General features: G+C 43.1%; 1 protein-coding gene across 4 annotated transcripts in view; it reads left to right on the top strand.

Annotated features, from left to right (window-relative positions):
• Positions 1–24,959, top strand: part of FHL2 (four and a half LIM domains 2) — a 57,847-nt gene that overhangs the window by 12,015 nt on the left and 20,873 nt on the right. The window contains exons 1-2 of one of the 4 annotated variants that reach the window (XM_032762515.2): positions 15,649–15,859; positions 16,626–16,780. The exons of 2 other annotated variants lie outside the window; for them this stretch is intronic. The gene's annotated coding sequence lies outside the window, so the exon portion shown is untranslated. Of the gene's footprint in view, positions 1–15,648; positions 15,860–16,625; positions 16,781–24,959 lie in introns of those variants that run through there. One more of the 4 variants, XM_032762512.2, reaches the window with a different exon arrangement.

Below are 24,959 nucleotides of genomic sequence, written 5' to 3'. Positions count from 1 at the left end.
CAGTTTTATATAGAATAATACTTTTATTGAGAGGACCTTTCAACCAAGGATCTCAAAGTGCTTTACATCGACGAGTAAGAATTATTATCCAGACTGTACATCTAGGGATAAAAGCCAACACTTACTTGTTTTGTGCCCCAAGGTTATTTACCATACTATTATTGAGGGGCTCAAATTAACGTAGGCTGATTTTCAACATTCCAAGCATCCACAGCTCCCAGGTATTTCATCAGCATTGTAAATTCTCAGCATTTCTGGAGATCAGGCCACTTAGGGCCTGATCCAAAGCCCACTGAAGTCCATAGGAATATTTCAGCTGACTTCCTGCGTGTTTTTTCCAACAAAAACTAAATCAACATAATCCCACATTAAATATCCCAGTAACCAAGTTACAATACACTATTCATACTAAAGAACAGCTCCACTTCCTTCCTTCACCCTAGCGTCTTGCCCTGATCTTCAAATTCCCAGTTCCTGGCTCTCACCTCTAGGCAAAAACAGAGAGAAATAAAACAATCGTTCTTGCTAGGCAATTATTGTTAATATGTCATCAGCTTTGCATATTGACACTTTCTTGAGATTTTTATTTGCCCTTAACAAGCAAGAAGTGCAAGGATCCACAATGAAGAATTGGAAGTTTAATTTTACAGATGCTTTCTATAAGTGTCTGGCCCAAAGAGGAATTTAGATTTTATGTTCCTTTGGGAAAAAAATGCCAGTGTGATGCAGAGATATTTTAGAAGGGAATTTAGAGCTTTTCATTGCATTTGATTTTAAAAGTGAAATTTGTATATACAGAGAGAAAGAAAGAAGGAGAGAAACCAAACCTTAATCCATTTTAAAGGCAGCTTTAGCAATAATTCTTTGTTAATAACTAGCATTTGAAAAATATGACTAATGGATGAATAACTTTGTTTTTCCCTTCTAAATATCCAACTAATCAGAACAAGGCAAACCTTTGACAGCAGCTGGCAAGAGGTATGGTGAGAGTAAATCCATTAAAAGAGTTGTTCAATATAGAAACTCAAAAGGGCTGCTTTATAAGGAAAAAAATTAAACAGAGACATTGTTTGGGTGAAATCCTGGTCCCACTGAAACCATTGGGAATTTTGCCTAAATCTCCCATTGATTTCAATGAGACCAGGATTTCACCCTTTTCCTGATATAACGTGGTCCTCAGGAGCCAAAAAATCTCACCGCCTTATAGGTGAGACCGCATTATATCGGGTTTGGTCCGGTATGGCATACTGGCAAGAGCCGGTATGCTGTGCCGGACTGGACCGGCTTCCCCAACGGTGATTTAAAAGGCCCGGTGCTCCAGCCGCTGCAGGGATCCCCAGGCTCTTTAAATCACCACTAGAGCTCCAGCAGCAGGGCTTGGGTGGGGATTTAAAGGGCCCAGGGCTTCCCACAGCGTCTGGGGCCTCTGGCTCTTTAAATTACCGCCTGAGCCCGGCTGCCAGAGCCCCAGCAGGGATTTAAAGGACCCAGTGCTCCAGCTGCTGTGGAGAGCTCCGGTCCCTTTAAATCACCGCAGGAACTCTGGCAGTGGGGCTCAGGCGGAGATTTAAAGGGCCTGGGGCTCCCCAAGAATTCGGATATAATGCAGTAAAGCAGCAGGGCTCAGGTGGCGCTTTAAAGGCCCGGGGCTCCCCGCTGCTTTACCGCATTATATCGGAATTTGTGTTATATCAGGTCGCGTTCTATCGGGGTAGACGTGTATTTTAAACGGCACTGAGCTTGCATAGGTGTGAAACAGTACAAAATGTTCATATTTTTCTCTACCGTTCTTTCTTCTTTGTAGCTAAATGAAAGAAGTCTAATCAGAAGATAGTGATATCTGAACTGCCTCAGACAGTTGTTTTTACATTAGATGAATTATTACTAGCTGTAATATTTTATCTTTAGCTTTGTATCCTGGTGAGTTCAGTTTGATGATAAATCTAGGGTGATTTCAACAATGTCAGTTCATCATGCAAGACTGATTAGTTTTAGGAAGTTTGGCTGCATATTATACGTAGTCCTACTTTTAAAAAAAAAAAGTTGTGTGACCAACTTTACAGATTTTCTATAGACTATTTCTCTACATAAACATTGAAGGAACAAAAGTTAAACAATATATATTTTAAAGGGATACTGTGAATTAAAAAAAAATACAAACCACACTTCTGTTGGAAATTGATTGGCTGATTACAGTTACAATTATTACCTACAATTACTAAAAATTAAAGTGATTAAACGAAAAAGTATTTTTCCTCTATTTTTCAGTTTGTTTACTTTGTGCCTTTGACAGCATTTTAAGTGTAATCAATTTTACATATTTCTTCTTATGGTCAGTTTTCCCTGTTCCCTGTGTTGCTCTTTCAGATGGCAACAGGGGAGAGTAAAGGATTTTTTAAAAATAGGAAAATATGATTTTCCAAACCACATTGTCATATGCATACAAGGGGGGGCAGAGATAAAGTCTGAAACTACTTCTAACATTTAAAATACACACACACACACACACACACACATCTGGAGTTCAGATTAGAACTTTCCCTTTAAGACTGATACTGAATTCTAACTAGTGAATTTTAACTTTTTTTTTTAATTTAAATTTGCACACCTTTCCTTGTAGGAAGCTAGGATTTCAGTATAACATAGATGGCATGCATCTGATTGGCAGTTTGCAGCTAACAAAGCAAAGTCAAACTCCTCCCCAGGACTGTAGTAAAAATCAGAGGTATCTCACTTGAGTTCCTACATTACTAATGGATAAGGCTACAATTCTGGCATGGAAATTTTTAGTAAATTTCATATCAAAGGTGCAGGAAAAAATAGATAAGTCACAGAAAGGTCACCAAATATTTCCCACCTTGCTTGCACTTGTTGACATTTTTTCACCACAGTTTCACTCCAGTGGCCAGAAGGTGCTGAAAGGGGGTGGGTGGGTGTGTACTGAGCCTGGCTCTCTGCTTCGGGCATTGCAACCTAGCACATATGGTCACAACACCAGTTAGGTTTGGCCTATCTGCTCCCTGTAGATGGAGGGGCAGATGGGCCAAACCTGTGTGGCACTGCAAGCCCGTATGCCAGATTGCAAATCCACTTGGTTTCACAGATATTATTCAATCCGCAATCTCCATGACGTGGGTGACAAAATCATAGCCATACTTATGAATATCACCATCCAGTAACCCACTATTCTGCCATTTATCACATTTATCTAACCCTGAGCACTTAAATTCCAGAATGAATGAAGCCAATGAAGTCCTGTCTATCTGTTTCCACCGGTGCTGTGGCAAGATGAGAAAATGAAGGGGCATGAGGCTCACTTTCTGAAACAACTGTTAACTCCAGGAGCTGAGAAGGGTTTGGAGGCTGCATACGGCCCAATAAGGGACAACAGGAAAGCCCTAGTGAAGTTCTGTCGTCTGGCACTAATGGTGCAGAACAAAGTTTTAGAGAGAAAGGCAGCAGCAAACAGCTGCAAGCTGCAGTCACTGGGGGTAAGAGGGAGGGGCATGACTCAAACTCTGTGTGTGGGGTGAACCTTTAAATTGCACCCCCCCATCAGCAAGTATCAGTCATCTCTGCTTGTGAGATAGAGAAGTATTGTTATCACCATTTCACAAATAGGGAACGGAGAGAGACTATGTGATTTTCCCAAGGTCACACAGGACAACTGTAGCAGAGCAGGGAATTAAACCCAGCTCTTCTGTGTCCCAGGCTAGTACCCTAGTCACTCCTCCATCCTCCTTTTGTGAACCAGGAGGCTTTCCTGAAGCCTGAGGACGAGGACAGCAAGTGTCATCTCAAGGAACATATTGCAAAACTGATGCAATATGGAGTCGTAACAACACAGATGTGACCCACTTCCCTCTCATTGTTTCCTTTTGTCTTCTTTGTCTTGTGATTATTCTGGTTTTTTGTGAGGTGAACTGAGCCTTCCTTATTGCTGTAGCTCCACTTCCTAATGCTGTTTTCAACTCTTCAAGGTAGGTTCAAATCTGCAGGTCAGGGTCTGGGAGTGCAGAAATGAGCAGGTTGTGTCAAAAGAAGGTGGTGTTGGCGGGAGAAACACTTAGTTATGAATTCTTCCTTCTCAGCTGGAGGAAGATTGTTGAAGCAATACTCTGCAGAAACAATTACCACTTACAAGTGAAAAGGAAGTGAAACACAGAGACTAGATTTAAGAGAGAGGGTGCCTGCGGCAGCCTTCCCTGTTAGTAATTGTCTGTGTTTGAAGGTCTGGGTGACTCAAGAGCTTGGCAACGGAATACAAAGCTCCTAACTTCTAAATCACCTCAGGTTTGTACCCAGCCCAGATAAGTAGTGACTGAAAGCTGTATCTGATGTTTACTCTGTGACCAACTACACGTGAAATGAGTTGGTCAACTCAGTTCATTTCCAACTGGGCTGGTGTCCATCTCATGACAACCACCATCAAACACTGGCAACCTTGTTGGCCATCCCAACAGAGGCAAAGGACTACATGAGCAGAGAGCCTGGACTATTTTATCCTGCTACAGTTGACCCCTCCGGTTCAGGGAGGGACCGGCACCTGTTCTTTGGGGGAAATGGTGGTAGCAGTCTTTGGAGTTCGCAATCTAGCACTACATTTTCTTTGTTTTATACGCTATGTGATTCAGTAGAAATTTACCTCATAGTGTTCTTCAAATTTTCCTTTTCCAAAAACCAAAAGAAGTCATAAAACAAATATTTGTGCACTAATCACCAGCCAGATTCATTATTTAAACAGAAATAATTTTATAACTAGCCAAATGGAAAATAACATTTTAAACTAGCCAGTGTAAATATATATATAAAATGTTATTTTCCATTTGGCTAATTTTAAAATATAATAGATATAGACAATCTCCTCATTAGAACAGACACATTTATTTTAAACTTGTAAGAGCAATGCACTTTTGGGCAAGACTTCTAGAATAAGTTTCAGGCCTCTACACGTTTATGCCAAGTTATATATTTTTGCAAAAATGAATTTGTGATGGAAGTGCTGATAGGTTTTCTAAACAGACAATTTGAATGGGATTTTGCCTGATGAGTGGTGCTATGATGGCTTGATGCCATGAACTGGAACTACAACACGTTTGTACTGAACTGCTTTTCAAACATATCAAAGAGGCTCCAGTGACAATGTCTGCTGACCACCTAGAACATAGGATTCTGTCATTTTACACTTTTTTTTAAACTTCCTTTGTTTGTTAAACTAGTAATGATTTTTTTTAAAATTAACAGTAAAAAGAAGCCATTTTCCTGCTAAAGGTAGGATGTGGTTTCTGATCTTTTAAAACATTTTGCTATTAGCTTTGTCCTCATAAGACCCCTCTGTACCTTCACATTCCCGTGCTCAGTCTTAACTGTTCCCTGCTGCACCCAGGCTGAAAATCCAGTTCTCTTCCAAAAACAGACTGTAAAAATGGCCTGGCAGAGTTCCACATTTATCACTTCTCAGTGATTTCTATACTAACCATGCCCAGTTTACACAGATAATGATGGATTTACTGTCAGCCTTGCAAGGTCATCCTGGGACCTGAATGTCAAACTGCTTTTTTTCTAGCTCAGGGATCACCACCAGGAATAGAGTCTCTCTTCAATTATTTGTGCAACCATGTTTCATCAGATTCTGCCCTCAATCTTCTACAGGGTTATAAATGTCTAATGAGAGCAGACTTTGTCTCTGCAGACAGAACTTTGTTAACTAAGTCTGTTAACAAGGCACTCAAAGGAAAAAAGCCCCCAACCAAAATGATATTCTAACATCAGAGACCTTGGGGTTCCTAACTTGGACACATCCCGAGGGCCTCCATTTTTAATCAGTCCTCATTCAGGCAAAACTCCCACTGATTTTGGTAAGACTTTTGCTAGAGAAAGGACTTCAAGATTTGTCCCAATAGCATTACTGAGCTTTGTGATAAAAAAAAATCAGGTTTATTAAGATGCCACAATTGTAAATAAAACCATCATGTTTTTCTAGTATAAAGTTATATAACAAGGAAATCACATCACTATCTATGAATATTGCAAACACAAATCTACCAGAACTAGCAATAGCTGTGTCAATACAGTAACACACAGCTTCACATTATAAAGAGGAACTAGATTTATTACTGCAGTTCACCCTACAGTATGGCCAAAATCCTGTTATTATATATGTGATAAACTGGGAAATAGCTGTACTATTTTAATGAATATGGTGAATATCTATCAGTGTGTTTGTTTATGATGGGTTACTTGCTATGCAGATGGATCAAAGGGATTGTTAGAGGAACCAAGCAAGGAAAGTAAAACAAAAATTGTGGAATACCTCCTACCTGACCCCATTTAGGTTAGAACAGTTTAGTATATTAAACCATTACAGGACCCCAGCCTAGATGGGTTGAATGAGTTGAGAGAAGCTGCTCAGGGAGCACTGGTGAGTACTGATAGGGATACAAGAGACCCGCTGTCAATCCGAATGTATGTCTACACAGCAACTAGACACCCCTGTCTGGCCCGTGCCAGCTGACTTGGGCTTGCAGGGCTCAGCTTGCAGGGCTGTTTCATTGCTGTGTAGATGCCTGGCTCAGGCTGGAGCCCAGAGTCTAGGGCAGGGGTTCTGTAACAGGAAGGACCAGGGGGCCATGGTCCCACCACTTTTTACCATCTGTAAGGGCAAGTGACAGGTGGGGAAGAGGGGGCAGAGGAGTAAGTGGGGGTGGGGCCTCAAGGGGAAGGGGCGGGGGCACAATTTGGATGCCAGTGGCCTCCCCACTTTTAGGAAGTTTTCGCCGCTCCTGCTCTAGGTCCCTGTGAGGTGGGAGGGTCCCAGAGCTCAGGCTCCAGCCTGAGCCCGGAAGTCTGCACAGCAATGAAACAGCCCCTCAGCCCGAGCCCCACAAACCAAGTTGGCTGGCACAGACCAGCTACGGGGTCTTTTTTTGCTGTGTAGTCAGACCCTGAGAGCCTGGGTCTACTGCAAGCAGGCTGTAACTTGGTCCCCAAGAAAATAGGGTGGTACCAAGACTAAGTCATGTCTACCAAGGGGCTTGAGGCGAATGCCAAGCAGGGAGAAGTTTCTGGTTTTAAATACACTTCGGAGTGTGAATAAATCATACTTTGTTTCAGAGAAGCTGCTTCTGTGTCACTGCATACTGCTCCTGTGCACAGGTTCCTAAGGGAAGCTCTTTCAGGTGTCACACCCATTGGACCTGTGAAGTATCATGGTTGGCAACTAGGGGGCAGAGCCTTAATTAAGCATTTTAATGCCCAGGGTGAGCAGCCATATTTGCACTCCTTAGAGGTGATGCGTAGTGGGGGCATGTGGGGTCACATGGCCACCCAGTTTTCTTCCTCCTATTTAGTACAGACATTTTCAAACTATGGGGCACACCTTCCTAGGGGGATACGCCCCACAGTTTGAAAACGGTTGCCTCCTGCCAGGAGTCAGCAGATCGGAAGCTGGTAGCAGCCCCCAGCTCACACAGACCCCTGGCTTTCCACGCTGTGGGAGCCGGGACACTGGCTGGCTTCCCAGCAGCCTTCCCTGCCCTGCTTCCCAAGCCAGGCCACCTCTGCCTCTGCACAGACGGGCACTCCCTAAGCAGGGCAGACGGCACAGCGCCAAGCTGCACCTGACACACTTTGCCTTTTCCCTGAAGAAGCTCAGCACTGGCTAGCAACACCCTCTGGAGCCAGCGCTTGCCCATGCAGCCTGGCTGCCATGAGATGCTCCCCATTCCCTGGAGGACTCATTCCTCTGGGGCACCTGCCTCTCAGCAGCCCGGTCACACCCTGCTCACTGCCCAGGCACCTGCCATTGCAGCTGGGTCACTCTCCCCACCCTCCCTGCTCACAGAGCAGAACTGGCCCTTGCTCCCCTGCCCCAGCCCCATGGCTGCCAGGAATGTGGTCTCACAGCCAGAGCTTTAAGCTCAGCCATGCGACTCTGGGGCTGAACCCAGGGCTGGGGGCAGGCAACTGCTGGCAGGGCAGACTTGCTCCTGCCAGCAGCCAAAACCTAGGCTATGAGAAGAGAGCAACCCCTAGGGTTACCATATTTCGTGTGGGGGCACTTGAGGGGGTATTTGGAGAACACTGGAGGGATGTGTGTACTGGGAGGGATACCTGGGGGGTTGGAGGGGTGTCTGTACTGGGAGAGATATCTGGGGGTGCTGGTATTTGGAGAGCACTGGAGGGGCTACCTGTGGCAGGGGTACCGCTGGAGGTGGGCTGCTGGTGCTGGGAGGGGATGGGCCAGCTTAACAGGGGAGTACCAGCTGCTGCTGCTCAGGGGATGCTGCATGCAGGGCTCCTGCTTCCCCCCGATTCCTCTATCCTCTTCTCTCTCCCATCCCTTCCCCACTTCCCCATCCCCTTCCCCTCCCCACTGCCCCATGCCCTGTGCTTCTCCCCCATCCCACATATGCCTCTACCTGCCCCTTCCCCCTGCCCTTCCCCCTGCCCCATCCCATCCCTTTTCCTTCTCCACTGCCTCTTCCCCTGACCTCCCCTCCTTCCCCCATAGCCCCACCTCCTATCCCCTTGCCCTGTTCACCAGAAAACTTTTAGTGTGCGCCAGCATGGTCCACATAGGCCAGTTAGTGAATGATACACTAGCATGCACTAGAATTCACACCTCTCTGGTATGGATGAAAGCACCGTATAGACAAGCCTTCAGGTGTGGAGGCAGTGCATTCAACAGTGCTCTTTACTGCTGCTGCTCCAAAATGGAGAGGCACATTCTCCATCCCCCACCTTTCAGCTCCTTCTGCCAACGGCAATATACACATGTAACCCTTCTGCCAGGTGAAGCCAGCAGCAACAAGGGCTGGATTCAGTATCTAGGGGTCCCTTTTCAATAACACAACACAAAACTTGCTCGAGCCCCCCCACCCAGTAACCTGGGACAATTACACACCACCTCTGGGTGTCTCTAAGAGGCAGTACTTCCCTGCTCGCAAGTACAGAGTCTGTGTAGCAAAAACTTTTAATAAAAGGAGGGAATTAACTCAGCATTAATTTAGGAAAACATCACAACTAGGGTCTATAAACACAAATAGTGTGCCCGTCCCTTCTCCGCACCTCTCTCACAGTTGCTGTCCTTGGCCAGGGTAGCCCCAGAGTTCAGAGATTCATCTGCAGAGTTCATCTCCCACCCTGTGTGGAAGGCAGGGGGGATAAGGAGGCACCTTACATGTTACACTGCTCGAGCACTCACTCGTCGCCCCAACGGCTGATTGCCACGCCTCTGCGGGCCTCTGCTCTAGCCCTCTCCACCAGCTTCTCTGCTGGCTGCTTGCCTCTCCGCCAGCCGCCCTGCTGGTCTCCTGCCATACCTCTCCGCCAGCTGCCCTGCCGGTCGCCCCTCTCCTTCCTGAGAGGTGCTCCTCTCATCCCAATCTATGGAACTGCTGTTTCTGCTGTTCCTCAGCTCAAGCTCCACCTAAGAGAGGCAGCTACCCTGCCCCTTCTGTCCATCAGCTTCCAGCGGTGCCAAGGCTCTTCTTTGCAATGAAAAGTCTGGATGCCTGTAAAAGCAGCTGGAAATGAGGCATAGCCAGCACCATGGCCAGCTGGCTCTGTCTGCTGATTTGAGCACTGCTGGCTAGATTCAGTGAGCACAGGACTGGGATTCAGGAGACCTTTGCTGTATTCCTCATGGTCACTGACTCACTAGGCCATCTTGGATAAGGCACTCAAACTCTCCGTGCATCAGATACCTCATTTGTAAAGTGTTTAACCAATGCTTCGGCACTTTTGTAAAGCTCTTTGCAACCCTATAGAAGAAAATTACTATGTACTGTACATGTCAAGACTGTTAGTCTATTTTAATATCCTGTACATTGAATTCTGTCACCACATGCTTTCAAGATCTATGTTTTGCAAAGGCAAGAGAGGCCATTCCATCTTTCTCCCCTGACCCGCAGCAAGTCATGAGGTAGGAGCTGCCATCCAATACACATGTCCCTCAGTGGTGGGGAGAAGCAGCAGAAGTAATGTTGGCTGTAGGAGCAAGGAAGACCATGGCCTTTAGACACCTTCACTAACATAATGACCATTGTATTGGCTATGTTTATTTCTCACCCACCCACTAGTTCTCCTTTATAGCTGCGTCTGTAACACTGACAGATCCTGGTCAGCGGTGGCTGAGATCAAACCCTGGATCTCTGGAGCTTAGAGCATGAGCTGCTGTTGCATGAGCTAAAACACACGTGTCTTTTAGCCAAGTCTATATCAGACTCATCAGTTTCTAGCTGGTCGAATTGCCACTAGAGGGGGACAGAGTACCACACCAAGCAGGCATGGATTAGACTTCCACTGGGTGGGCAGGACGGAAAGATGACATGTTGGGGCATTAGTGGTGTAGCAGCCTAGCTGGGACATTTGGACAATGTGGTATGGGGGACATAGGGGAAGGACCGAGACAGTTTAACTAAATATATAAAAGAAGTCACTCCCAACAAATACACCTTCAACCTTTTGCATTAATGTCATTTGTCTGTTATTGTTTCTTATCTATTTAAATTGTAAGCTTTCTGGGCAAGGATCTTCTTTCTGTGTGTTTTTGCAGCACCTAGCACAGTGTGCTCCCACTCTTGAAAGAGGTTCTTCAGGCGCTTCCACAATAAAAATAAGTGTGTGCTTATAACAAAAATTGTTGAGGTATGAAGTTGTGACTTTTCTTCTTGGACAAATGGCAATACTCCTGTGACAAACATTTTATCACAGTCAAAAGTTTTATTGGCTGTGTTCTTTCCTTTTTGTTTTTTACTGACATCTCCTTAGAAACACGTACTTTCTTGACCTAATTTTGTTGCACTCATTTTTCCATAAGGCTTTGGGCTTATAAATATTTTCACCCTCTCTTGTCTCCTTTCCCCCTTTGTTACAGTCAAATGAGATGTTTTGTCCTCAGTGGACTAACAGTACAAGCAAATACAAACAGACAAACACACATATACACCTTACACTTATTATTTGCTATACCAAGAAGTCCTTCCAACCTGAATAAGATCCTGAATATTGGTTCTGAATATGAAAAATAAATTTGAGCATAAATCTTTTCAGTTATTAACCATCAGCTTCAAATGCCTTTAATATTTTGAAAACAAGTGGTGGGATATGATTGGTGATGGATTAGCTGTTTGAAGAAAAGAGAGCACTGCTATACTGAAAAATATCTCTGAATTAATTACAAGAAAGCCACATTCTAAAAATAGAATGGAACCTGAACCTAGCACACCATCATTCTAAAATGTAACAGCTTAGACTATTGTAAAGAACAGAAAATGAATGAAAAACAAAATAGGACAGGCTAGTCATAATATTATAGGTGGGCTTTTTAAGAACATCTAGAGAAGTTGTACATCCAACTCTCCTTAACTTTTAATAGCAGTTGAATGCCTGACTCCCTTTCGTCCCACCCCAGGCCTGAATACTTCACACAAGTACGTTTTCTACCATTTCAGTAATAATTTCAAAAGTGACATTCTTTAGCATCAAAGTCACCTCAGCTTTCAAGGCAGATCATGTTATTTACTGTAAAGCTGTCTGCTTCATCAAACTTCATTTTTATTTTAAAACAAAGCCATTCCCATGAAGTTCAGAACACACATAGGCAACCTGTTTATGGAAAACATTACAGGAAGAAATGCATTATGTGTGTATAGCAATTTTATGATGCATTTTTTTCATTTATAATTAAGTGGACTTGTTGTGGGTTAATGTTATGTATCAATGGCCCAGAGATCAGAATCAACATCAGCAACAAATGAATGTATTTAATCCTATTATTTCAAAGGGACTGGCCATTTATAGAGTTCAAAAAGAACATGGGGCTAGAAGGATCAATGGTAAGGCTGTTACTTCAAAGTGCATGCCTTGAGTTAATATTTTTAAACATAACATGTGTCTGAGACTCAGTCTCTGAGCCTCTCATGCTATATGTGGAATAGACGAACCATGTCACTAGGCAGAAATAAATTGTTACCACACAAAAGAATCTTTATGTAAAACAGGAAGCCCCCAACTACCTTCAGTTCATTTACATGGCTCTATTTACATATTTACATACATATTTACATACATACATATGTAAATATGTACATACATACATATTTACATACATATTTACACATTTACACATTACATATTACATACATATTTACACATTTACATATTTACATAAGAACATAAGAACGGCCGTACTGGGTCAGACCAAAGGTCCATCTAGCCCAGTGTCCTGTCTACCGACAGTAGCCAATGCCAGGTGCCCCAGAGGGAGTGAAGCTAACAGGCAATGATCAAGTGATCTCTCTGCTGCTATTCATCCCCATCCTCTGACAAACAGAGGCTAGGGACACCATTTCTTACCCATCCTGGCTAATAGCTGTAACCCTTCTGCCACTCTGAGTTGACAGCAACAAGGGCCGGGTTCAGTACCCAGGGGTCCCGTTTCAATAACACAATGCACAACCGGCTCAAGCCCCCACCCAGTGACCTGGGACACTTACATACCACACCCCCCTGGGCGCCTCTAGGAGGCAATACTTCCCCTCTCGCAAGCACAGAGTCTGAGTGTAGCAAAATCCTTTTAATAAAGGAAGGAAACAATGCAGCATCCCGTTGGAGAAACTCCACAAACAGGATTATAACACAAACTATAAGCAAAAACCCACCTCCAAGTACGTTTGGCAATGTCCTTTCCCCCTTAGGGTCTTAAGTCCAATCACCCCAAAGTCCAACAACCCAAAAGTCTCTGGTCAGTGTCACCCCAGAGTTCAAAAGTTTATCTGCAGAGTTTTACCCCCCCAGCCTGGGTGGAAATGGGGGGGGGGGGAACCTTATGTGGGCCAGGGCCAACTGTTCTGCCTCTCTGTGGAGTTCTGCTGCAGCCTTTACCACGACCAGCTCCACTACACCAGCTGTGCCGCTCCTCCAGCCATCCCTGCAAACCGCTTCATTCCACTCACTGTTCCATGGGCTGCTCCAACATGCTGCAAACTGCTTCACTCTGCCAGCTGCTTAACAATAGGTCTTCAGGCTCCCCCACTAGTTAACACAGCACTCAGTGATTTCAGCTCTTAGTAGGGAAGCCCTGGTGCCAATGCACCATTGGCCCAACATGAATTTAGTTCAGCAGTCTCTAGATAGACTCCTAATGGAATCAAAATTAGCTCTACTCTTTTACAGTACAGATAAGAGGATGTGCAATTGGTGTTCCAGGCTCTCAAAAGGGGCCCATACCATCAGGTACACAGACCAATCACCAACTTCTCTCCATTCTCTGGGTTTTGGAACCCATGTCCCTTGCCTAGCAAGTGTCACTTAATTTATAGTGAGACATTTCTGTTATAAAGCAGTCTCATAGTTCCTCATTCACATAATCAGGTGGCAACACTTTATTTATCCTGCCCCAATAACAAAGAAATTGGGGATCCCAGAGCTGTCAAAATAACCATCCCAGGCTGCCTTGGGCTATGCTGGGCATGCCCATGCAAATATCTGAGATTTCACACTTCCTGAAATTCTTTCCACACTTCCCATAATTCACCATCAGATGTCAGGGTAGAGCTCATCCTGACTTTGCTTACATAGCCATTAATGGATTTAGCCACCATGAATTTATCCAGTTCTCTTTTAAACGCTGTTATAGTCCAAGACTTCACAGCCTCCTCAGACAAGGAGTCCCACAAGTTGACTATGTGCTGCATGAAGAAGAACTTCCTTCTATTTGTTTTAAACCTGCTGACTATTAATTTCATTTGGTGACCCCTAGTTCTTGTATTATGAGAATAAGTAAATAACTTTTCCTTATCCACTTTCTCCACATCACTCATGATTTTATAGACCTCTATCATATCCCCCCTTAGTCTCCTCTTTTCCAAGCTGAAGAGTCCTAGCCTCTTCAATCTCTCCCATTTGAAAATGGGAACTGGCTTGGAAATTGTAACTCTAGGGATCAGGGATTGTTCAAAGAGTATTTGTAGTGGGTTATCTTAAACTGCTGCACTTAGGATAATAAGAAGTCATTCTTCTCTCTTCTTCAGCTCTTTTCATCCATAGATCTCAAGGTAATTTGCAAAGGAAGCCAATATCATTATCCTCATTTTACAAATTGGGAAATTAAGGTACAGAGAGGCAAAGTGACTTGCCCAAGGTCATCCAACTGGTCAGTGGCAGAGCTGGGAATCTTCTGTGTCCCAATCCAGTGCTCTATGCACTAGGCCACATTGCCTGTGTTTTTAAGGTATGTTAAAGGTCACAAGAGCATATGGCTAGGCAACCCTTTTAGCATTTCTATGAATCAAATAACATTTAAGAAGTAGGTTTTATTCCTAAGAGCAGCGTAAGGCTCACTCATTTTATGCAGTGGGTATTTTGCCTGCATGAGGACTGCAGGATCAAGATCAATGTAGATTTTGTTTAAAAAAAAAAGTGAGAGAGAGATGTTACTGATATGTTTCATCCCAGGCATGGAGCAGAGTACTGTACAAGTTCATGGGGTGGATGCACCTGCAGCAACAAGACTGTGAATCTCTTATTGTACATGGGAGAAGTCTTGTTAACACACCTACACACTGATGCTATTCAAAACAAAGCACTTCAGTTGTTTTTCCACAAACCTACGTGCCATCCACAGGGAAAGGCTGCAACGCCACTAACAGTAGCTCCCTGCGGGAAGTTTATGGGGTTTATATTCATCCTGACAATTTTTCTTTAAGTTGAACAACTTACCTTTCTTGGAGTGTGTCCATTGTTACTGAAATATTAGCAACTTGAACTGCACACAAGGGTAGAGAACAAACATTTCTAATGTGCTTTGGATCCAAATTCTTCTCTCCCTGGGAGATTTCTTTTAAGACTCCCTCCCCCACCCACTGTTTTTAAGTTAATATGTTTCAGTTGAAATATGAAACTAGACTTGACCCAAGAGAAATTATTTCCTGGTTATGTTGGAATTAACAGTTCCCCCTTTATTTAACATGCAGCCATTGGAAGGGTTCTCTGTATGGTTCCCTAAGTGTGCATTGAGACAATCTGCTTCTCTGGCTTCCAACTACACAAGGGGGATTTTGAATTTTAGTTGCTTCACCTTTCCTCCCTCCACCCCCAACTAAGGGGGGTAAAAAAAGCAGGAAGGACTATGACTACATGGACAGAGACATCCATTATACACACATGCTCCTCAGAACACAAGGCACCTTATCCATCTAGTACCTAGAAAGAGACAATGTAAATCAATCCATTGTTTAGAGAAGAGTGAAACAGCTGCCAGAAGAGCCAGTGCAAACAGATTCTCATACTAATTCTAACCAAGTTCTTCATTCTCCCAGACAGGTGAGGAGAAAATCAGTGAAGGGTTTGTGTTTGAATTGCTCTCAGCCTTTCTTTCTGCAAGCTGAGCTCACTGGGCTTTAACAGAGCTCCATTACTAACAAACATCATGGGGTTAAAAAAGCAAAAGTGTGGGGGAGACGAGAGGGGGAGCCATTTTCGGAAGAGGTCCAACAAAGACAGTGTGGTTAGGAAGGGGGAGGGGAAAAAAATCTACATCCTTGGAAGAAAAAGTGTTGAATGCAAGCTGCACAGAGCCTAAAAGAATCAGTGTTTCTGATGCTTTTGTCTCCTTATATGGTAAAATGATACAGAGGGGTTTCACTAGGCTGTGAAGGCTGCAGCTTGTTTCCACACAATACTGGCTACAGAGCAGAAATCAGAACTTCCCTTCACAGGCTGTAGAAATCCCTGGTTAGCTGTGCAGCGCTACTCTACAAGTAGAGCCAGGTGCTCTCCTTCCATATTTGTTAATGGATGTGACTCCCTGTCCTGCCTCGTCCAGGGGGAAACACTGACTGTCCGCTACTGCTCTGTAAGTAGATATCCCTTCCCCGCCCTTCCCCCCCCCAGTACCACTGACTATACCTTAGGAGTTATTGATTTAAATAACAAAGCATGCAGAGTGAGAGATGTTTACTCTTCAAAAGTGTTCTGTAATGGATAAGGATAAGAGGAGGGGGAGATATTTAATCCCCCCCCAAAAAACAGAGCTAGGGCTGTGAAGAGGATAGGAAGAAGGGTTTTTCATAAAAGCAGATCTTTCTGTATGTCCTTCTGTAAGTGATATCTTAATCAAGGTGATGAGGCATTGATCCATTTCATTCTGTTACTGTTTTTACTACTCTATAGGCTATTGTATGTTTATCTGATTCACAGGACAAGTCGTAAAAGTAGGAGCTAGGTTTGGGGGTTTTTTGTTTAAAAACACCTCCATTAATATTTCCTAGCCCAACAAAAGAGCTGATTATTTTTGCACTGTAGCAATAGCTGATACACATACAACAAAGATAGCTTCCTATTTGCTATTCCACACCAGGGACAAAATGTACAAGGAAAAGAGTATTTTTTATATGGAGGGATTTAATTGGAATGAAAAGCAATAAATAGCTCTGAATTTTTTCCTTTTGCCATTATATATATATATAAGTGTGTGAAACCACAATCACGGAGGTGGATTATCATGGACTTCTCTGTATGCATAATAGAGGAAAAATCATTTCAATAAATAATGCTAACCTTCATTGTTCTGCTTTCATTATTTTTTGAATCCTTAACCCCACCTCCACCCTCAAACCAAGAGGTAATATTTGGGTTTTGATACATTGTTCACAAGACAGCATCCTATTTCCATGTACATTCATGCCGGAACCCAGCACAATTACAGAGAGGAAAACCAATAACAGAAATATACACAAGAAATGTCATTTTGTTGTTCATCAACTGCTATCTAGAGGTATGTTGGTTAAGAGGGTTGATTACAAATAAGTGTCGTTAACTAGTACATTTGGATTAAGTAATGATAACTTGTGACAAAATCTTCCTTTGGATATGCATATGCAGTTCCTATTAACTTCAAGTGGAGTTGTCTTAGGCATATCAAAAGAAGAATAAGGACCATCGAATAGCTTATTGCATCCAATTGGTAGGGAAATTTGTAATTCAGTTTGGAGTTAAATTTCCATTATGATCCCTTATTTTCATTTGTTTCTACTTTTCAGAAGCTCTCTCCTTTAGGACTAACATCTTTGATTTATTTTTCCTTAGCCAAATGATGACTTTTTGGTTCCTGAAAGTTTAAGAAAAATTGATTCAGCCATTTGGATTTGAAACCCCCACTGGCACCCACTCCCCTGCCACTTTTCTCACTGTATAAAAATTATCACCCGTTTCCCTGTCCCAGGTGGATAACTGGAAAAGGGTGGGCTTTGAAAGCTGGCTTGTAAGCACAGCTTATTTTAGGGTTCTGTATAGCCTTGACCAAGTTTGAAAAACAATTAGCTGGATACTAATAAAATTATAAATGATTGCTTCCAGCAGCTCCCATTGGCCTGGAGCAGCGAACCGTGGCCAGTGGGAGCTGCGATCGGCCGGACCTGCGGATGGGGCAGGTAAACAAACCGGCCCAGCGTGCCAAGGGCTTTCCCTGAACAAGCAGCGATCCTAGTCTGAGAAACACTCCTCTATGAAGCAGAGAAGTACTATTATCCCCATTATACAGGTGGGGAAGAGAGGCACAGAGAGAGTAACTACATTAACAGTTGTGAGGTGCTCAGATATTATGATATTGGGGGCTATATAAATACTTTGATATATAGATAGCTCATTGTTATTTAATGTTTGTGTAAAGTACCAAACTGAAAAACCCTTCTATTCATCTGTAGGAGAGGTAGAGTGATGCTCCCTTCCATGCTTTTCTGGAAGAGATGCAGTATGGACTATTTGGGCTATTGTCATGGTGCTGCTGCAGGGATTGTTTTATGCAGGATTTCTGTACAATGGGAGAGGCGGGAATTTTCACTGTATAGCATCACATGATGTTCTACCTTTGCCTGGTTATATCTTTGGGGCTGGCTGTTCTGGGCATTGTACTGGCTGTATGCAAATCAATAAAAGAAATTAGCTCTTTTCTGGATGGATGTACATCTGTTGGTGAGAAAGTAGCTTAGGCCTGGTCTACACTACGCTGTTAAACTGATTTTAACAGCGTTAAATCGATTTAATGCTGCACCCGTCCATACTACACTGCTCTTTATATAGATTTAAAGGGCTCTTTAAATCGATTTCTGTACTCTTACAAAACGAGAGGAGTAACGCTAAAATCGATATTACTATATCGGATTAGGGTTAGTGTGGACGCAAATCGACGTTATTTGCCTCATTATTTTACAGTAGCTACCCACAGTGCACCGCTCCAGAAATCGACGCTAGCCTCGGACCATGGACCCACACCACCGAATTAATGTGCCTAGTGTGGACGCGCACAATCGACTTTATAATATCTGTTTTATAAAATCGGTTTAAGCTAATTCGAATTTATCCTGTAGTGTAGATGTAGCCTTAGTCTCTGTGACCGTTCAGTCCTGGGCTTATGTACTGTATTACATCTGCCACAGATGGTAGCTTTATTAACTTTGCACCATTTTTCTCCCATTAACTGTTTTAAAAATGCTACCATTAGGAAGCTGAGTTTCTCTGTTTGTAATGGTGAGCATTTGATAACTCTGCCTTAAACAGATCACAGCCTTATGCCTCACCATTTATTCTGAAAGGGAAGGAAGGCACACATCAAACTCAAAAGGTATTGAATTAGTGAATAAGCCGGAGGCTTTTCGCTTTAGTTGTGAATTTCCTTGTTGTGGATTTAAGAATCACATGGAAGGTTATTTAAATAGGTTTCTTTTGTAGTTGAAATGTACACAGGTGTATGTAAATACATATGTACTCCAGTCACTTCAGTGACAATGTAAGGTGTGCTGGGTATGCTGTTGAACTGTTGGTGCTCATATCTACCCTGCCTTCTGTACTTACACGGCCACTGGCACTTACTTTACAACTGTTGGAATTACTTTAAAATGCTAAATTGAGGAAGATGCTGGCTGGCTGCAGAACAAGCCACAATTGCTGGAGCGTCCACTTACCCCTACCATTACTAGTGCTCTTCTAGTCAAGCCCAACAGAAACTTCCCCACACAAGAAACAATTTAAGTGTCTTTTAAAAAAGTAATATTAAATAAACTTTCCAGTTCATGACAGGGACTGTGCAATCCAGGGATGAACCTAAGTAGCAGGTATACTTTGCTCAGGAGTATACATGCTAATACAGGTTGTTGTCTTAGACAATTGCTCTGAAGAACCTGAGATCAGATATCAGAATGCCACACAATAGGCAAAAATGTGGTGGGGTTTGTGAGAGGGGGCTGAATGGCTGGAAAGAACTAATTCATGGCTCAGAAGTATAACTACAGATCACCTTTCAAAGAGGTGGGTTTTTTAAATCAATTGGGCGTGTAACCTTTTATTCCATATCGTGTGCCAACAAGGCCTGAAAGGGATTTGTTAATGAAGTTTCTTTACTGCTATTTGTTACGCGTAGAAAGAGCAGAAATGTCAAGTCTGGCTTTCCCTAGTTTTGCTGAATGACTTCTGGGAGGTCTTAGGAATGCTTTTTGCAAGCTCCAAACTCTTTGTTTTATTCTTAGAAACACACCCCCACCCACACATGAAGCAAGGAACAAATCTACAGTTAAAAGAATTGCTTTTTTCTATCAGCACTTACTGGTTAATACCCCAGTCTGACTACAGTCATGGGGTATGAGGCTGGGCATGTTCTGAAAGAGAGCAACAGCCTATCTTAAGAAGCTTTGGTTTCTTAAAGGCACAGTACTGAATTCCCCCACTAAGCCCTTGGGTCTTGCTTACTGTAAGATCACTGTACTATGGTATTAGGAGGCTTCCCTCCCTTTCCCTTCAAAGAAATGATAAAAGAAAGAAGAGCTGGACAACCAGCCAATTGAGAAAGAAAGTTAGCAGCAAAGTTTACACAAAGAGAGTAGTTAAGCACCTGTTAACAGAGTTAGTGAAGCTGCCATTATAAAGGATACATAGGTCACCAAATGGAAGAGGTTGCTGAAGTCATGCTTCCCCATGATGAAAGGAAGTGCAGAAGAGGGAGCTTCTGCCCACTCCCCTCTAGGAGTTTTCATTTCAGGGACCTTCAGAAAGATGGGGTGTCTCTATGCTTGGCATGGGGATGTTGGTATTCAGATGACAGGTTAACGTCAATGTATCCTTGAAAAGTTTTTCTGCTTTTTCCCTCCCCATTACCCAAGGAAGGGAAATGTACACCTTCATAGAGGAGAAGTACAACACCACCACTTTGAGACACTGTGCTTGTGGAATACACACACAGTAGTGCCTACTACTGCCCCTTTTCCCAGGGTGCAGCACAGACCGTTGCCCCTGTATTGATCCATTTGGAAGTCTAGTGTCATTGCTGGGCCTAGACTTCCTTGGTCCTCACATGTCAGGGGTGCAAGGTCCAGGACTATACCGAGCCCTTGCCCTGGAGCAGAGAGCAGGAAAAGCCCATTCTGCCCTCTTTCCACACTGGACTAGGTACAATCTAGCCCCAAGTATTTTAACTCTCCTGATGTCTTTATTAGGCCTGTAGAGCAGATTAAATCTGGAAAACTTTAGAGGACTGTATGCCAGGAAAGAAGAATCACATGAAAGTGACACTACCACGTACTAGAAACATGGACAGTTAATTGCCAAAAATGCCATAAAATCAGCCACTTCTGAGACAACACACAGGAGCATGTGCAGAGAACTGAGATCTTTCACTAATGATGCGTAGCCCAGCATGTGTTCAACTTAGACATATTTTAGCCATTTGTGGTTCCTCAGACTGAAGCCCCAGTCCTGAGAGTCACATGAGTGCTACCGAAAGCCCTAAAATAGACTTTAAAAAAGCAATGGTGTGCCATGACAAAGCCCAGCAAACACGGAAGTCCAGCTCCTCAGCTGGGGCAAATCAGCCCAGCTCCATCTGGCCCAGAACATGTTACAGCAGGTCAGTCAATGCCTCTTCCTAAGAATCAGGCATATCACTCACCATAAGTGAACACTCATTGCCCCACGGCTACTTAGAACTCAAATAGGCCCTCAAAGGTGGGCGATCTTACCTCCTTCTCCCCATCAGTCAGCCAGTCCACAGAATCACCCTAGTTTATTGTACAATATCTATTCCATATTAGGCTCCGTACATCTACCCTTTACACCTTCTTTTCCAACTAATGCTTCTGGCAAATGTTCTTTTAGTCTCTTCTTCAAATAAACAAAATGAAAAAAGAAATAACATTAGCCTGTGTTGCCTGCATGGAATTATGGTCTTGATCAGAAAAAATATTAGATCTTGGAAAATTCACCTGCAGATGATGCAACAAGATGATTGATAACAATTGTGCCCATAACTGCTAAGTTACGGGAAAGATCATCTCTTGCCAGTAAATCCGTTGTATAGTTCAGAATGGTAAATCATAACTACAAAGGATATCATAAATCTTTACACTTTAGCCTTTGGAGCATTAACATAAATAGTTTCCAAATGTTCCATGTCTGCATGGACTATGTCAGTGGAGTTGCCAAAGAGAAATCTTCCTTTCTTGAAGGAATGAAAATAAAAGGTTTGAAAAATTCTAAATGCACACAGCATTTTTTTGTTTGTTTGTTTTGTGTTAAGAATCACATGTGTGGGAAATGTGTGAACACCTCCTAGAAGCACTTAATTTCTAAACAGAAGGCTAGCAGAATCTCATGCTCACAGGAGCACAGACTATCGGTGAAATCCTGGCCTCACTGAAGTCAATGACAAAGCTGCCATTGATTTCAACAGTGCCTGGATTTCATTCCATATCTCAGTATGCCATTACAGCGTAAGTTAAAAGCTTTGAGTCTCTTAATATAATTTGTCTCCTATATTTTATAGTGAGGATATTTCCCCCTTGCTTTTACCATTGTTTTTCTTTTTAGTGTTTCTCAGTGTGGCAGTATAAATTTTAATAACCACTTCTCTTATAATGAGCTTATTCACGGGAAAAAGGAAAGGAAGCACATTGTAAAGTTAAATTATTAAATTATTCTTTGATTATTGTCTTATAATCACTGCCCTACTTGGCACAGCAGGACCTGGACATATTAACATTCTGGACATGCTGAAGATTCCATCTTTTTTTCCAGGTCTATGAAGAAAAGGTTGCCTGAGAATTTCTGTGTTCCTTGGGGGCTTTATTTATGATGTGGATCATTATAGAAGTGAGATTTTATGATGGGATAGGCTTGTTTATTACTAGGATTTTGATGAGGCTAATATTAACTGTTGTAAATAACCGTTGTATTATCGTAGCATAGGTGCCGACTCCATGGGTGCTCCAGGACTGGGGCACCCACAGTAAAAAATTAGTGGATGCTTAGCACTCACCGGCAGCCCTCCCTCGCAGCGCCTTCCATCCCCCAAGGCCCCCGCTGATCAACTCCTCCCTCTCTCAGTCCCTCCTGCCCGCCGCAGTAAGCTATTCTGCAGCAAGCAGGAGGTGCTGGCGGGGAGGAGGAGGAGTGGAGATGGGAAATGCTCAGGGGAGGGGGTGGAACTGGGCAGGAAGGGGTGGGGCTGGGGATTGAGCATCCCTGTGGTCCAGAGGAAGCCGGTGCCTGTTTATGGTAGCACCTGAAGGCTTTGTTGTGTTAAGCACTGAAGAAACACAATAAAAAGACAGTTCTTGACCCAAAGAGCTTATGCTCTATCCATGATACTAGACAAGAAGAGGGAGTTCTAGGTAAAGAATTAAGCAGTCTGATTGGTTTATTAAGGCCTGGTCTACACAAGGAAATTAGGTTGGAATAACTATATCACTCAGGAGTGTGAAAAAAATCCATACTCCTGAGTGATTCAGTTAAACTGACCTAACCCCTGGTGTGGACAGTGCTAGATCAATGAGACCTAGCTACAGGGAGGTGGAGTACCTACACCAATGGGAGAACCCCTCCTGTTGGCATAGTAGTATCTTCACTGAAGTGGTACAGCTGCACTTCTGCAGTGTTTTAAGCACAGACAAGCCCTAAATAGCAGTATTATTCACCCACTGTCTAGGCCCCTCACCCAGCTTAATGCTGGTGCACAGGACAGGTGCCTGTTGAGCTGTGAGCATCTTTTATAAGTCTAAAACAAATAAAATGATTTATTTCACCATTCTCACTTCTCATTAGATAGGCTCTATTATCTGGATATGTGATATGATATGGCAGAGGTCTAGCAAAGCATTAATGGTGTGGAAAAAGTTAGAGAATTTTTATTCCCACAATACAAAAACCAGGGGTCATCTGATTAAATTAATAGACAGCAGGTTTAATACAAAGAAGAGGATGCACTTTTTTACACGATGCACAGTTAACTTGTGGAACTCCTTACCATGGTATGTTGTGATGGCCAGAAGTATAAGTAGGTTCAAAAAATGGACTAAATATGTTCATGGAGGATAGGTTCATCAATTGCTATTAACCAGCATGGTCAGGGATGCAACCTCAAACTTGGGACAGCCTTAAATCTCTGAATGCCAGAAGTGGGGAATGGAAGACAGGGATGGGTCACTCCAACTGCCCTGTTCTCTACACTCCCCCAAAGCTCTGGTACCGGCCGTTGTCGGAGACAGGATACTGAACTGGACAGACTATTGGTCTAACCCAGTATGGCAGTTCTTATGAGCTTACTTTTAATTTCCTGCCCCCTGCAGAAGAGGGGTGCCTTATAGAATAGAGATGGGATTCAACCAAATCCTCAAATCTAAACATCCCTGAACTTTTAGGAAGTTTTGATCTTGATCCCAACTTCATGAGTGAATCCTTTCTGAACCAAAACTTAAGTTCTGAATCTATAGGCCCAAACTTTGGGAGATTTTGCAATTAGCCTCCTTCTCTTTAAACCAGAGGGTGTGAGCTTGAGAACCTCAGCTGAATACAGCTGCCCTGGAGTCACAGATAAGAAGGAGGTCACTTCAGTTATTAGGACCCAAACCATTTAAGGCTTTATAGACCAAAAGCAGTTTAAATCTTCATCTGGAAACCAGCTAGCAAACAGTTTGAATATGGTGCACAGGTAAACAGTCCACATGGGAAACCATTTCATAGGCAGACATTTACACACTCTGAAGTAATTGTTGAATGGTTTTAAGGTGTAGTTGCATACAGCTCACAATGCAGCAATTAATTTGCAAAGACGTTGGTAATTGTAACAAAGTCCACCTAAAAGGAACTCTCAGCCTTTTAACCAAAGGCAAATAATAAAAACGACTGCTACCTGCATATCCAGAATGAGTGGTGTGGTTCAATAAGATTCCCAGTTTGTGATCCTGAATAAAACAGTAAATATTCCTTATGCAGGGAAGTGGACCTAATCTCCGCTATTTCTTCCAGTTGCTTTTCCAGTCTACAAACATTAATTCAGTCTTATCTGAACTGAATCTCAGATAGCTAACTCTTGTTTATGTCCAAGTCTCTCATAGACACTGGATAAATCAAGCAACTGCATTGGATAGGATCAGAGGAATAGATATAGGAATGGGTGTTATCTACAGACGCACTCATACCTCCTTTCTAACCCATCTAATGGCCCATAAGCAAGCTGAATAGAAATAGCCACTGAAGCCACCCCATGACTCAGTGCAGGTTAGCAATTGCACAGCACTACTCACTGGGATCTCTCAAAAAGAAGGAATGGAAGCATTCAAGAGTGACCCTGCTAAGCCTAGGCCATAGGTGTGTCAACAACTCAGTGATACAAAATCCCACTGACAGAGCAAAAAGACTCAGCATAGACACCCGGTCTTCACCCACATCTCCAGAAGGCTGCATAAAGCAACACAATCAGTATAGTGTCTGTACAATAGCGAGGCCTCTATCAAATTCATTAGATGCCAAGATGACCAGAGGACTCTGGATTTCATTTGAGTTCCCTTCCCTACAACCTTCTGAATAATCATTCTTTTATGAGGAAGATGGGAGTCTAGTTGAGAATTAGAGTGACTGTCGGGGTCAAAGGGTGGTTTCTTAATGAGTTCCTAATAATCACTTCTTTAAAA

Source organism: Chelonoidis abingdonii, chromosome 1 (genome assembly GCF_003597395.2).
Source record: "Chelonoidis abingdonii isolate Lonesome George chromosome 1, CheloAbing_2.0, whole genome shotgun sequence".
NCBI classification, from domain to species: domain Eukaryota; kingdom Metazoa; phylum Chordata; order Testudines; family Testudinidae; genus Chelonoidis; species Chelonoidis abingdonii.
Note: the sequence above shows the minus strand (reverse complement) of the source record. Positions and strands in the feature narration are given on the sequence as shown.